The 13,539-nt window shown below is 39.0% G+C and overlaps 2 pseudogenes; both read right to left on the bottom strand.

Annotated features, from left to right (window-relative positions):
- Positions 1–409: 409 nt before the first annotated feature.
- Positions 410–2,158, bottom strand: LOC144996982 (tetrahydroberberine oxidase pseudogene; annotated as a pseudogene).
- A 7,086-nt stretch (positions 2,159–9,244) lies between these two features.
- LOC145004541 (tetrahydroberberine oxidase pseudogene) lies at positions 9,245–10,736 on the bottom strand (annotated as a pseudogene).
- Between the last annotated feature and the right edge of the window lie 2,803 nt (positions 10,737–13,539).

Below are 13,539 nucleotides of genomic sequence, written 5' to 3'. Positions count from 1 at the left end.
TTGTTGTACTTGGAGCGGCTAGCAACAAGGTATTGCGACCGGACAAAGAACTACACTAATATTCGTCATTTCTTGACCGCTCAAATAACATTACATATATGTAGTTCCCTTATGATATGCTCCATACAATATACAATTACACCAACAAGTACTTATACAATAAGTTTTTATCAACCATACGAGTTCCAACGTAGGATAGTTTCCATCATCCAACTTAAACCCAAGCCAAAATTAGAAATTATCGAAGACGTCTTAAGAATAAATCATATCATATTTATTCATCAGCACAAAGTATAACCAAGAAATATAATAACCAAACAATGCATCGATTAGAATCAATCATAACAAATTCATATATAAATTAGAATCATTTAACAATTAATTTTAGATATTTTTTAAAACAGAGCGATATGAGTACGTTAAACTTATTGGTAGTTTATTAATAAAACAAAAGAAGTAAGACCCTAATTTCGATCCTTATTCAAGAAAAGGGTGTCGCGTGTAGAGAGAGAGGTGTTAGAAAACAGGGATACTTTGTGGACGCCGGAAGAAATTATCTGGATCAACTTTGGCCTTGATTCGGATCAACTTCCGAAAATTGTCCCTTTTCCAGTACCTCTCACCCCAAAGACTGGCTTCTTCATAATTAGAACTTCCAACACCCAAATCTAGATCGTTGTAGTTGGAATATGCTTCTCTTGGGTTCTTTGAGACATAAGGCGTCAATAACTCGTCCAAGCTTCGAAGCCACATTATTCTCTTGAGGGATGTAGGGGTCGTGTCTGAAGTTTGACCGTTAAAATTAACAGTCTTGAGAATCTGTAACAACACCCCAGCTCTATGAGGATATGGAATTGCTGACTCTGAGTAATCAGCCATCCTTCCGCCAAAAGGATTGATCATGAGAAGTGCCGATCCGTCGTTTTGCATGAGCTTTCTCCATATCTTTCTTAGGCCGCGTATGGGAATTGGTGTCCGGACATAGTCTGATTTGCTTTTATTGTTCAGCTTGGCTATAGCAGACCGGTTCGTGAGGATCTCAATTGGGGTGGAGCTTGGCAGGCCCCAAAACACAACGGTCGATTGGATGCTTCTAATTTCTTCACAAATCTCTCGTCTAACACCGAGCTCAGGAAATTTTTGGTCCAGCAACGGAAGCAATGTGTCCCTTGTGCCCTGATAAATTCCTTCGAACATAATCCGTATGGTTTTCTTGGTGGTGTTGCCGATATATTCGGCAAACACCTGAGTTCTTATGTGTAGATTTCTATCGATAGTTGGCGCAACGTATTGATATTTATGGAAAATTTTGGTTGCCCCTTGTTCCAAAGTTTTATTCAGTACGAATACAGTTACTTTTTCTGGAACCGGAACCAACCTGAGCTTCCATGCGAGAACGATTCCAAAACTGGAAGCACCACCTCCTCGTATTGCCCAAAACAAATCCTTACCCATGGACTTCCTGTCAAGAATATTTCCATTGACATCCATGAAGCGAACGTCCACAACATTATCAGCAGCAGTACCATATTTCCTGAGTAGGTTTCCGTAGCCACCACCGCCCATGTACCCGCCAACACCCACCGTGGGGCAAACACCTGCCGGGAAATACAAGGTGTCGGTCTTCTGAGAAATACTGTAATAGAGTTCACCAAGCACAGCACCTGGCTGGACCCATGCGGTCCTGTTAGCTACGTCCACGTCTACAGACCTCATGTTGGTGAAATCAAGCATAACAAAGGGAACATCAGCAGTGTATGATAGGCCTTCATAGTCATGGCCCCCACTCCTGATCCTCATCTCGTACCCATGTTTCTTTGCGCAGAATAGAGCCTTTTGGACAAGTGTTTCATCCACAGGTGTCACGATGATTGATGGTTTAGGAGTCGAGGGTTTAAGGAACCTCGTGTTTTGCACTGCGACTTGCCAAATGGGAATGAAAGAAGCATTGACAGGTGTGAAAATGAGCTGCTGAGAGAAGGAGGTGACATTGTTGGATTTGGGCTGTATGCAACTAATGAAATTTTCCGTACCTGGTGTAACATCAACAAGGGAAGATAAGTTTGCCCATGAGTTAGAAAAGGAAAGACAAAGAACCACAAGGAAGACACAGGAGCTAATTATTTCAGACTTCTTCATGTTAATTAATTTGGTGGGTTTCAATATCATTGCTCAGTGTCTTATTTATAAAGACTATATATAGGGCATAATACACTTGACTTCAAAAACGGGATATATATAAAAATGGTGAATTCAAATGGGGTTAGAAAAAACCTAGAAGCAGCTTGCTGATTAGAATTTATCAAAATTAAGGTTTTAAATGGAAATTGATTCCCATCATAAGTGGCGTCTTCAAACTAAAAGCTAAATAAATTATCCTGTATTTTACATTATACTATATGCTGTGTGTGTCTCTGTGTTTAAACTAAATTCACATAACGATTCACAAAACAAAATTCTTTAGTCAATGCTGACCTAATTAAACACATTGAGTTGAAATGGTAAATTGCGACCTCACATTCTGATTCCTAATGGAATAGTCAATTCCGCTCTCTATATATCTATGATACACTTGATTAGTTAACGTAGATTCCATTTCATGTTTTCAACAAGAAAACTGCGGTCTGGATAGTAAAGTTTTTAGGTATTAATCTCGTCAAATATACTCATTCAATTTTCAAAAGTGTTTAAGATATGTGCTCACCATTCATAAGTAATTACAAGTTCGAAAATTTCAATAATACCCTTTGAATCAAAAGTCAACGGAGGAAATAATGAAAACACTAATTACAAAATATACGATAATTTGGTGACTCAGATCTATATATGGCATTTTCTTATTAATTTATAAAGAATAGAGAGGATGATGACTTCATATCGGGTTATAATTTATATTTAATGGGAACTCAAATGGAGTTAGAAAAACCGACCCTAGAAGGACCTTGGTGATTTGAATTCTAAAAAGGTTTTAATTAAATGAAATTCAATAAGATCATAAGTGGCGTACGTGTTAATTAAAAGCAAATTATGTTATCCTAAACTTAAGTTATATATGTATGTACGCATGCATTTATGTATGTATGTATGTGTTTGTAAAGCTAAATTGAAATAACTCAATAAGCATCCACAAAACACAGCAACATCCTTAATTGCTGATCTAAGCATATTGAGCTGAAATAGTAAAATATGACCTGGCAATCTGTTTTCTAATGGAATAGTCAAATAGAATCTAAGATGCAATTGATTTCGTTATAATATATCGATTCCGATTCAAAAAGAAAACTGCCGCATAGATAATATGAAATTGTTTTCAGGTAATGTAAATTGTTTAACTTTTTGTTGAATGTTCAGGAATACGTACTTCAGATATGTGCTTCTTGTTAAGGATGAGCTATTACTTTTATAATTACAAGTTCTGAAGATGTCAATAATACCATCTGAGTCAAAAGTCAACGAAGGAATAAAAGTCAAGGAAAGATATGTGCTTCCAGTTTTTTTTCTCATATAGTTTGAGCCACGGCATGCATGCAGACTGTTGAGGTTTGATTAAAGCTATGATATTTAATATTAGGCTAATGATATGGAGGACTTTAATTCGAAGACTTGGCAAAAGTTTTGTTAGAAGAAATGAAAAAGTTAGAATGGACGTCATTGATTAGAAAATTGTTTTCACGGTATCGTGTCTTATTCTTATAATACTCACAGGCAAATTCCATATTCAGTTTTCAATCACTTTATTTTGTCTAAGTGTCCGTTTTAGGCTAGTTTATGTTTCGTTTTTCTGGTGCATCCACCCGCAATTCATGCCTAAACAAGTATGATACCGTGGCAAATTGTTTATAAGCCTTTGCATTTAAAGGTTTCGAGAACCTACTTAAAGACACCAAACTCTTCAAAAGCATAGACGAACATATAAACAACTAAATTTTGTTGGGGCGGGGGAGAAGTTGAACCTTGAAAAACAAGATATTATTATTAATCGTAAGATGGTCATATTTGGGCGATCCTCCATATAAGTCGGTGAATGTTAATGCCTCTACACCTATTTGACACCAGATCGATCGATGTTAGACGGGGCCCAATTAAGGGCAGAGGCCCAATATATGTTTATTACGTATGGTATATGGTATTTTGGTGAATTCACTAATATTTGTGCTTACGGTTTTCGGTTTATATTTCAGGTACTTTTGGTTCAAATTGTAAGAGTCTGCGATGATTGCAGAGCACACACCATCTCACTTCATCTTGGCTGTATGACAATGTTTTGGATTACCATTTTACTAATTTTAAAAATAATATTTTTGGGTTTTATTTTTGGGACGTTACAAATTGATATCAGAGTCTTAGTTTGAGGGATTCGGACATATTCTCGGGTGTGTCTGTACTCAAACTGAGGATTTGTTAAAAAAATTCAAAAAAAAAGGGAAATATTTTTAAAGAAAAGGATTTACATATACAAGTAAGGGTGTGGTGCATACAATCGACTAAGCTCAAGTAAGTTTTCCCAAAATACTCATACATGTTATCTAATATGATTTGATTTGTGAATCTGTGAATCGCATGCTAGTTAGGGCTAATGATATGCTTAGTGTTTGCATGATAGAATTCTAGGAGAGGTGCTTTTGTATGCTTATTGTATGAGCATGTAGACCAGTACTGATCAATACGTGATATGATGGCTTGATTAGGTTATGCTTGGTTCTGATTACTCGATGCTCAAATGTTGCTTGCTTTGTGCTTTTTAGGAGTTCTCACTAACATTAGCTAACTAGTAAGCGAATATGTAAAGTTACATATGGCGAAAACTAAATAATTTTACAAGGTTAGGTTTTAACTCTATTGGGCAGCTCTTGTTTGACTCCAATCGTTGTAGTGTGAGACCTTTCATTCGAAGAATTATTTGTTGTCAGTGATATGTAATTGTATTCGTGAGCATGTTAGAGGGTGCAGGTAGGAGTCCCTTCTGCTGCTGATGGCAGAGAGTGGTGTGGTGGTTGTCCTAGGAAAACCTAGCAAGAGATTTAGTGCCAGGAACCTTATCTTGATGAGAGTTAATAGTATGTATAAAGAGTGACCTGGCGGATTCAAGGAAAACCTTGAGGAAAGTACAGATAGATGTGCAAGGCAGTATGGGACCATAGTAACAAAAGCAGAGAATCCGTACTCGAGTCAAGGAGAGCTGCGATGAAACCAGGAAGCTTGTGGAGTATAAGATCACTCAACAATATATATATATATATATATATATATATATATATATATATATATATATGTGTGTGTGTGTGTGTGTGTATGTGTATTATGATGGTTTGTATGGTCTATTTTCAGTATGGTGACTCTTCGAGGAAGACCGGTTGGTATTTCTGGTGCTAGTGAGGGCTCAAGGCCCAGGTTTTGGAGTCGGGCAGTTGGATGATCAAACACAGGAGCTTATTACGTCTGAGATTATGCCTTGCATTCTCGAGTAGACTCCTGTGATCTTCGGTACGATCAAGTAGGGTATGGTGGAGTTGTTGGAGGAGCGTTTGGGCTCTTTCCATTCTGAGATGGTGACCTTTGTAGGGGCGCATTCATTGACCTTCATGGAGTTTCGGGCATGTGAGGCTCTTGACTACTACGAGGAGAAAAAGCGACAGCAAGTAGGTAATGGTTAGTAGATGTTGCTAACTTATTTCGCACCAGCAGTTGTGAGGATTGGCAGTATCCAAACCATGATGAAGTAAGTCGATGGGTTGTGTTTGGTATGTCAAACCTAACAAACAAAGAATGGGAAATAAAAATCAATTCTTGTTTGAAAAAGGTAGTAGTATTGTTGTTAAATCTCGAATAGGTTCTGAATCTCCAATTAGTCCGTAGGCGTTACCCAGCCGACTAGAAGACCCCTAGATACTAATCTATGCCTACACAATGAGCGAAGCAATAGCAAACGAAACCACTTGGGTTGTGGTGACTTGGTAAGGCATGTGGAAGATATGGTGGATAACCTATTGACCCATGTTCAAATTCTGGCACCACTCAGCCCTTGTGGCCATGGAGGTTCGCCTGCAGTGACTCCAGGGCATGAGGCAAAGCTTTATGTTTGCAGCGGGGGATTAGTCGGTGCGCGAAAGCTGGCCCGGAAACCCTCATTAGGGAAGTTCCCTTTCCAAAAAAAAAATAGCAAACGATGAAATTTTAACATTTTGAAGAAGTTCTATGTCAACAGAAACTATTTGAGGAATGACTAGTGTTGTATTAATCATACTAACCTATTTGTTATGATATTAGTGGTATTTACGAACTTTGTTACGAAATTAGTCATCTTTAATTATTTCTAAATTCAACAAGTTAGCGATTTAGGATCCTCGATGAATCCCTCAATTAATCTCAACCTAGTCGATTAACCCCTTAACCTCAGTCCACCGACTAGCTAATGTCGTGTGTTTTTTACAACTTTAGGTAGTACATAGTAAATATGTGTAACATCCCGTTTGTTAAATAAATAAGTAGATAAAAAAATCAATAATAATAGTAGCCTTGAATGTGGAATAATTCATAAAACCGGGACATATATGAGGAATATAACGCACAACATTTGATCACATACGAAGATTAGGACACGGTCCAACCATTCAAAACTGGGTCATATATGGCTAAAAGAGCCCGATTCCAATCCCCAAACCGGGTCATATAAAGATTAAATATGGACCGGTTTCATTCAAATAACCGAGTCTTTTTCAAACTTGCAAAAACCAGCTATGATCACATTACCGGACAACATGATTATAAAAATGTTGTGTTGTTGAGATGAGTTCATCCCTTTGACAATTTTTACCCCTGGTTTTGTCTTGCATCTGTGTGGTGGTTTCTTTTGGAGTTGCTGGCATACTTTCTTGATCTTCTCTGGTTCTATTTGTGATCCTGGTTGCTGATTGCATTCTAGATGTTGGTGGGTTTTATTGGCTTCTTGACCATTTTGCCCCTGCCTGGCAATTTTCGGTGTGGTGCTTGTTTACTGAGGTTTTCTCCCTCTATTCATTTGTTGGCTTTTCTTCTGGTCTGCTATGCTCTCCAAGTTGATGGTGGAATAGATCTTTGCTATTTGGACCTTTTACCCTTGTGGGGTGTTTTTCTTATTGTTTTTAGTTCTCTATATGTTTTGTTTGATTCTTTTTGTTGCTCATTATTTTAGTTTGTTCGGGTTTCATTCTTGTGTGTTGTTTACTAAAGCCATAGTTGAAAAAAAGAAGTCATTAATCCACATTTATTTATATTTGCTAAAAGAAGTCAAAACACCCGGTTGTAGAATATGGGTCATATTACTTCCTAGTAAGCGTGTTCTGTAGTAATACTAATAGAACCCGGTTGTTTTTCTCGAGACAGGGTAATATACCTATACGACTCAAAGTCCCGGTTGTTACGCTGGGAACCGGTTTCCTTAAGTGAGCATATATCCCGGTTTGTTTGAATGAACCGGGTCATATTGGTTGTTCCCTTTTAAGTCCTGATTTTTTAATAATATATCGCAGTTTTTCTCGAAACCGGGTCCTAATTGGCGAGTCCTATAACGCCTTTTGTAGTAGTGAGCTTCTTGAATTTCAAGCTCAAAAGCCTAAAAATATCCAACACACAATTTACATCAGCATTAAATCTCCTCGCAAAACCAATTTGATGATTGTCATCTTTTTATCGGTTAATGTAACAATTACATATTCTACTAACTTGATTAACTAGAGTGATTAAATCCTAATTCAAGAGACCAACATGAACCGAACCAAAATCAAACATTAGATTAAAACAAGATGGGTATTACTATATAAAAAACATGAATTAAAAAACAATACCACTGATTACTTGCATAAAAGGTCGACGTCGATGCAAAACCGAAATATAAAGTTTTACCCATAAATGGTTAAAAACGAAACAAAAACTGTTAATCTGAAAAAAAAAAAAAAAAAAAAAAAGTAAAAATCTTAACTTGCAAAACTTAATAAACGAGTCTCTAATCGTGGTCTTCGGATCTCGAAAATCGCTACAAATCGCCTAAATCACCTAGAAGAAAAGGCTAAAAGTGTTATGTTTATAGGGATAAGCGTCATCAAGATAAGCACTCGGGAGGAAAATATGATTGTGTTTTTGGAAACACAGTTACAACGTGTAACTATGAAAAAATGTCCCGAATTGAATCGATAAAATAAAGTACAATGCTACAATGCTATTAACAGTTTAAAATTAATAACTCATAATTTGAATTCCAAAACATACAAATAAAACAATCAATGTTCAACTTGTTCCAACAATTCCAGTAACTTTACATTTTTTTTGTTCGTTCCAAGGTACCTGTATTTTGTACATTCCAGCAACAACATTTCTTAAACTCATTTAACAAAAATACATATCACATGATTTGGTATAGTGGTTAATAACTACTTAGTAACAACGAATGATAATACCAAGCCTCAAAATATTTATGATCAACAACATTGTTATTAACAATCAGTTTAAACTAGTGGTCAAGGAAAGTGAAAACAATAAGAGCCTACTTTCATGTCCATATTTAATATACGTTCTGTTTTCTTGGGAAAATTTCAAAAAATAGCAATCTACTTAAATTTTATAATACAATATAGATATTATGAAATGCAATACTGAAAGACACAACAAAGATCATCTGTTGTATCCATTGTTCAAGGGTCCTGACAAAAATACACAGTCGGGCATCTGCATAACGACCAACGTGTGACATTCACAATGCTGCCAACAAATGGTCATATACCGTATAACTATTCATCCCCATTCTCAACCCCAATTTCTTGAGTATGTAATTGTACTTGGAGCTTCTAGAAACAAGGTTTGAGTATGTTGTTGTACTTGGAGCAGCTAGCACCAAGGTATTGCGACCGGACAAAGAACTACACTAATATTCGTCATTTCTTGACCCCTCATATAACATTACATATATGTAGTTCTCTTATGATATGCTCCATACAATATACAATTACACCAACAAGTTTTATCAACCATACGAGTTCCAACGTAGGATAGTTTCCATCATCCAACTTAAACCCAAGCCAAAATTAGAAATTATCGAAGACGTCTTAAGAATAAATCATATCATATTTATTCATCAGCACAAAGTATAACCAAGAAATATAATAACCAAACAATGCATCGATTAGAATCAATCATAACAAATTCATATATAAATTAGAATCATTTAACAATTAATTTTAGATATTTTTTAAAACAGAGTGATATGAGTACGTTAAACTTATTGGTAGTTTATTAATAAAACAAAAGAAGTAAGACCCTAATTTCGATCCTTATTCAAGAAAAGGGTGTCGCGTGTAGAGAGAGAGGTGTTAGAAAACAGGGATACTTTGTGGACGCCGGAAGAAATTATCTGGATCAACTTTGGCCTTGATTCGGATCAACTTCCGAAAATTGTCCCTTTTCCAGTACCTCTCACCCCAAAGACTGGCTTCTTCATAATTAGAACTTCCAACACCCAAATCTAGATCGTTGTAGTTGGAATATGCTTCTCTTGGGTTCTTTGAGACATAAGGCGTCAATAACTCGTCCAAGCTTCGAAGCCACATTATTCTCTTGAGGGATGTAGGGGTCGTGTCTGAAGTTTGACCGTTAAAATTAACAGTCTTGAGAATCTGTAACAACACCCCAGCTCTATGAGGATATGGAATTGCTGACTCTGAGTAATCAGCCATCCTTCCGCCAAAAGGATTGATCATGAGAAGTGCCGATCCGTCGTTTTGCATGAGCTTTCTCCATATCTTTCTTAGGCCGCGTATGGGAATTGGTGTCCGGACATAGTCTGATTTGCTTTTATTGTTCAGCTTGGCTATAGCAGACCGGTTCGTGAGGATCTCAATTGGGGTGGAGCTTGGCAGGCCCCAAAACACAACGGTCGATTGGATGCTTCTAATTTCTTCACAAATCTCTCGTCTAACACCGAGCTCAGGAAATTTTTGGTCCAGCAACGGAAGCAATGTGTCCCTTGTGCCCTGATAAATTCCTTCGAACATAATCCGTATGGTTTTCTTGGTGGTGTTGCCGATATATTCGGCAAACACCTGAGTTCTTATGTGTAGATTTCTATCGATAGTTGGCGCAACGTATTGATATTTATGGAAAATTTTGGTTGCCCCTTGTTCCAAAGTTTTATTCAGTACGAATACAGTTACTTTTTCTGGAACCGGAACCAACCTGAGCTTCCATGCGAGAACGATTCCAAAACTGGAAGCACCACCTCCTCGTATTGCCCAAAACAAATCCTTACCCATGGACTTCCTGTCAAGAATATTTCCATTGACATCCATGAAGCGAACGTCCACAACATTATCAGCAGCAGTACTATATTTCCTGAGTAGGTTTCCGTAGCCACCACCGCCCATGTACCCGCCAACACCCACCGTGGGGCAAACACCTGCCGGGAAATACAAGGTGTCGGTCTTCTGAGAAATACTGTAATAGAGTTCACCAAGCACAGCACCTGGCTGGACCCATGCGGTCCTGTTAGCTACGTCCACGTCTACAGACCTCATGTTGGTGAAATCAAGCATAACAAAGGGAACATCAGCAGTGTATGATAGGCCTTCATAGTCATGGCCCCCACTCCTGATCCTCATCTCGTACCCATGTTTCTTTGCGCAGAATAGAGCCTTTTGGACAAGTGTTTCATCCACAGGTGTCACGATGATTGATGGTTTAGGTGTAACCTTTGAGCTATCTCCCCTCATTTGCACCTAGATCTTTGTGTGTGTTTTGGGCATTCTTGGCTTAAGTGTAACCTTTGAGCTAGAGGTTCAGATCTGAGGTTGCTACCTCAGATCCATGCTTATTTTGGTCTAGAATCCCGTAAAGTATCATCCCTTGAGTGGATCATGGAGCCTTTTTGCCTTAAGCCCTAGTTTATAGCATATTTTGCCTAGATCTCCTTCTCTACACGTAAAGTTTGCAACTTTACGTGGGGAAAAGGCTTGGGAAGGGTGGATCTACAGTTTGGAGTTCATGCATGACTCAAATGTCCTCTGCATGTAAGGAGATCTGAAGGGACTCGGCGAGTCCTTTGAGTGTACTCGGCGAGTAGCATGAAGTTGTGGAGAAACTCGACGAGTGGGATGAACAACTCGTTGAGTCGTATGAAGATTGTCTTGTACTCGGCGAGTCTGTTCTTGGACTCGGCGTGTCAGGTTGCGAAACCCCAAACCCTTCGAGTTGAGACTCGAATCAGTGAGTCGGGTGGAGACTCAGTGAGTTGGACAGGTCTGGACTCAGAAATCGGTAGACTCGGCGAGTCATGGACTGACTCGGCGAGTCGAGTCGCGAATGGAAGGAATTTGAACATTATGAACTCGGCGAGTCAGTAGGGTGACTCGGCGAGTAGGGTTGACCTGGAAGGTTGACTTTGACCAGGACTTTGACCTTGGACCAAGGTGGACTTGGTTGTCTTTCGGGGGTCAGTTAGACTTAGTGTTGCTTTGATATTGGTAGTTCGGGGAGCAAGGGGAGCAGGAGTTCCGTGAGTTTTCGGGCAGCAACTAGTGAGATCATCAGTAAGTTCAGCCAGTGCAGGTGAGTTTCCCTTTGTGTGAATGGGTCTAAGGCCACAATGTCGGCCCATGTAGTTATGAGTAGAAGACCCGGGGGTTAGCCCTAGGCACAGTATGCTAGTATTACTTTCAGGACGAGGTCCAGTAATAGCGGGCGGGTGCCCAAGGAATTGTTTATATGATAGTTCTACTTGTTTTCTGTGTGATACACGTATGTGCCTGGTAGGGAGGTGAGTGTGGGCGAGGTCCCGTATCTCACCAATAGCAGAGTGTGGATGGGGTTCCATATCTCATTAGTAGCAGAATAGGGGCGAGGCCCAAACTAGAACATGAGTGAGAGTGGGCTAGGCCCGTACCTTACTACCATTATGAGCGTGGATGGGGTCCCATGACTCATCAGTAGCAGGACATGGGCGAGGCCCAGGAAAGGCGAGGCCTTAGGACAGAACCAGTTGTATGTGTTAGTTATATGTTGGGAAATGTTTATGTGTTATTATTTGTTGACGGGCGAGCCCCTGTGACAGGCGAGGCCTAAGTAAAACAGATCTGTATCCGAGCGGGGCTCGAAGCCAAGCGGGGCCTGGAGCGGCGGGGCCGTTGTAGCGGGCGAGGCCCAAGGTAGGGGCGAGGCCCAAGATAGTGGGCGTGGCCTAGTATGTGCAGTATGTGGTTATGCATGGTATGTGGTAGGGTGGGGAACTCACTAAGCTTTGTGCTTACGGTTTTCAGTTTTGGTTTCAGGTACTTCCGGTAGCGGAGGGAAGAGCTCGGGGTGATCGCATGGCACACACCATAGATTAGACAGCTAGGAATGTTTACTCTGATAATGAACATGTGTTTTGAAAACTTATACTCATATTATTTTTTGAAATGATGACTTTACTTTAAGTAATGATTTATTAAAAGAATTTTTTTTGGTCTTAAATTTTGGGTCGTTACACACACACTCTCTCTCTCTTTAAAAAACACACACACATATTGATATTACCTCTTCTCCCCCACCTTTGTGAGTCTTCTTTAGTGATTTCTCTAACTCGTGAGCAATTGACTTTGATGTTTTCTTAGTTGAACGATGAACACATTCCGGATTCCTTTGCTTTTCTTTTAGTTGTTTCATCGAGCACCTGGAGTGCATTGTTCTCCTCCTTTGTTTTTTGATTTATTTATTTGGAATTATCACCATTGGAAGCATACAATTCCAATTTAGCACAACCGACATGTTGTATCAAAGAAAGGGACAAATCTTGGTTAGATAGTTAGCACAATTGATTCACAATTATCACAATTAGCACACTCGATTCACAACTCATCTCCTGATGTACGGTTAACACAATACCTGAATCATTTTCCCTTTCATTCTTGGTCTATCAAATCCTAAAAATTGAACTCCATGGTCTGGGTTTGAGCTCTACATAATTAATGAAGCTGAGGAATCAGTATACCGATCTAGAAATCTCGCTACTCCCAATTCAAGAATAAGCAAAAACGGTGAAAAGCAGGAACTTGGCGTGAAGTCACAAAGGAAACTACTTCACCCACATCGGTTCAGTCTTCGATGGTTCCAGAACCGGTCAGTTCTCCGACCTCGTCTTCGCGAATCTGGTGACTGCTCCTCCGACTCTAATGATTCGATTCTTGTGAGGGCCTCTCCAGATAACGACGTCATCTAAATCTAGAAGCATGAATCTGATTGACATGAAGGGGACTTCTTTGTGGTTGTTGTTCTTAATTTTCGCAAGTTTTCTTTGGTTTGCTTTTAGCAGAAGAAATGTTTTGATAAATGGCGGCTTTAACCTTCACAAATGATGATCACTAAAATATTCAACTCAGTATGTGTGTTTTTTTAGGACGCGCGCGCGCACGAGAGAGAGAGAGAGAGAGAGAGAGAGAGAGAGAGAGAGAGAGAGAGAGAGAGAGAGAGAGAGAGAGAGAGAGAGAGAGAGAGAGATTTTATATATTAAATAATTATATTTAATTTTTTTTTAAATAA

The sequence above is a fragment of the Lactuca saligna genome, chromosome 1 (assembly GCF_052625555.1).
Source record: "Lactuca saligna cultivar CGN05327 chromosome 1, ASM5262555v1, whole genome shotgun sequence".
NCBI classification, from domain to species: domain Eukaryota; kingdom Viridiplantae; phylum Streptophyta; class Magnoliopsida; order Asterales; family Asteraceae; genus Lactuca; species Lactuca saligna.
Note: the sequence above shows the minus strand (reverse complement) of the source record. Positions and strands in the feature narration are given on the sequence as shown.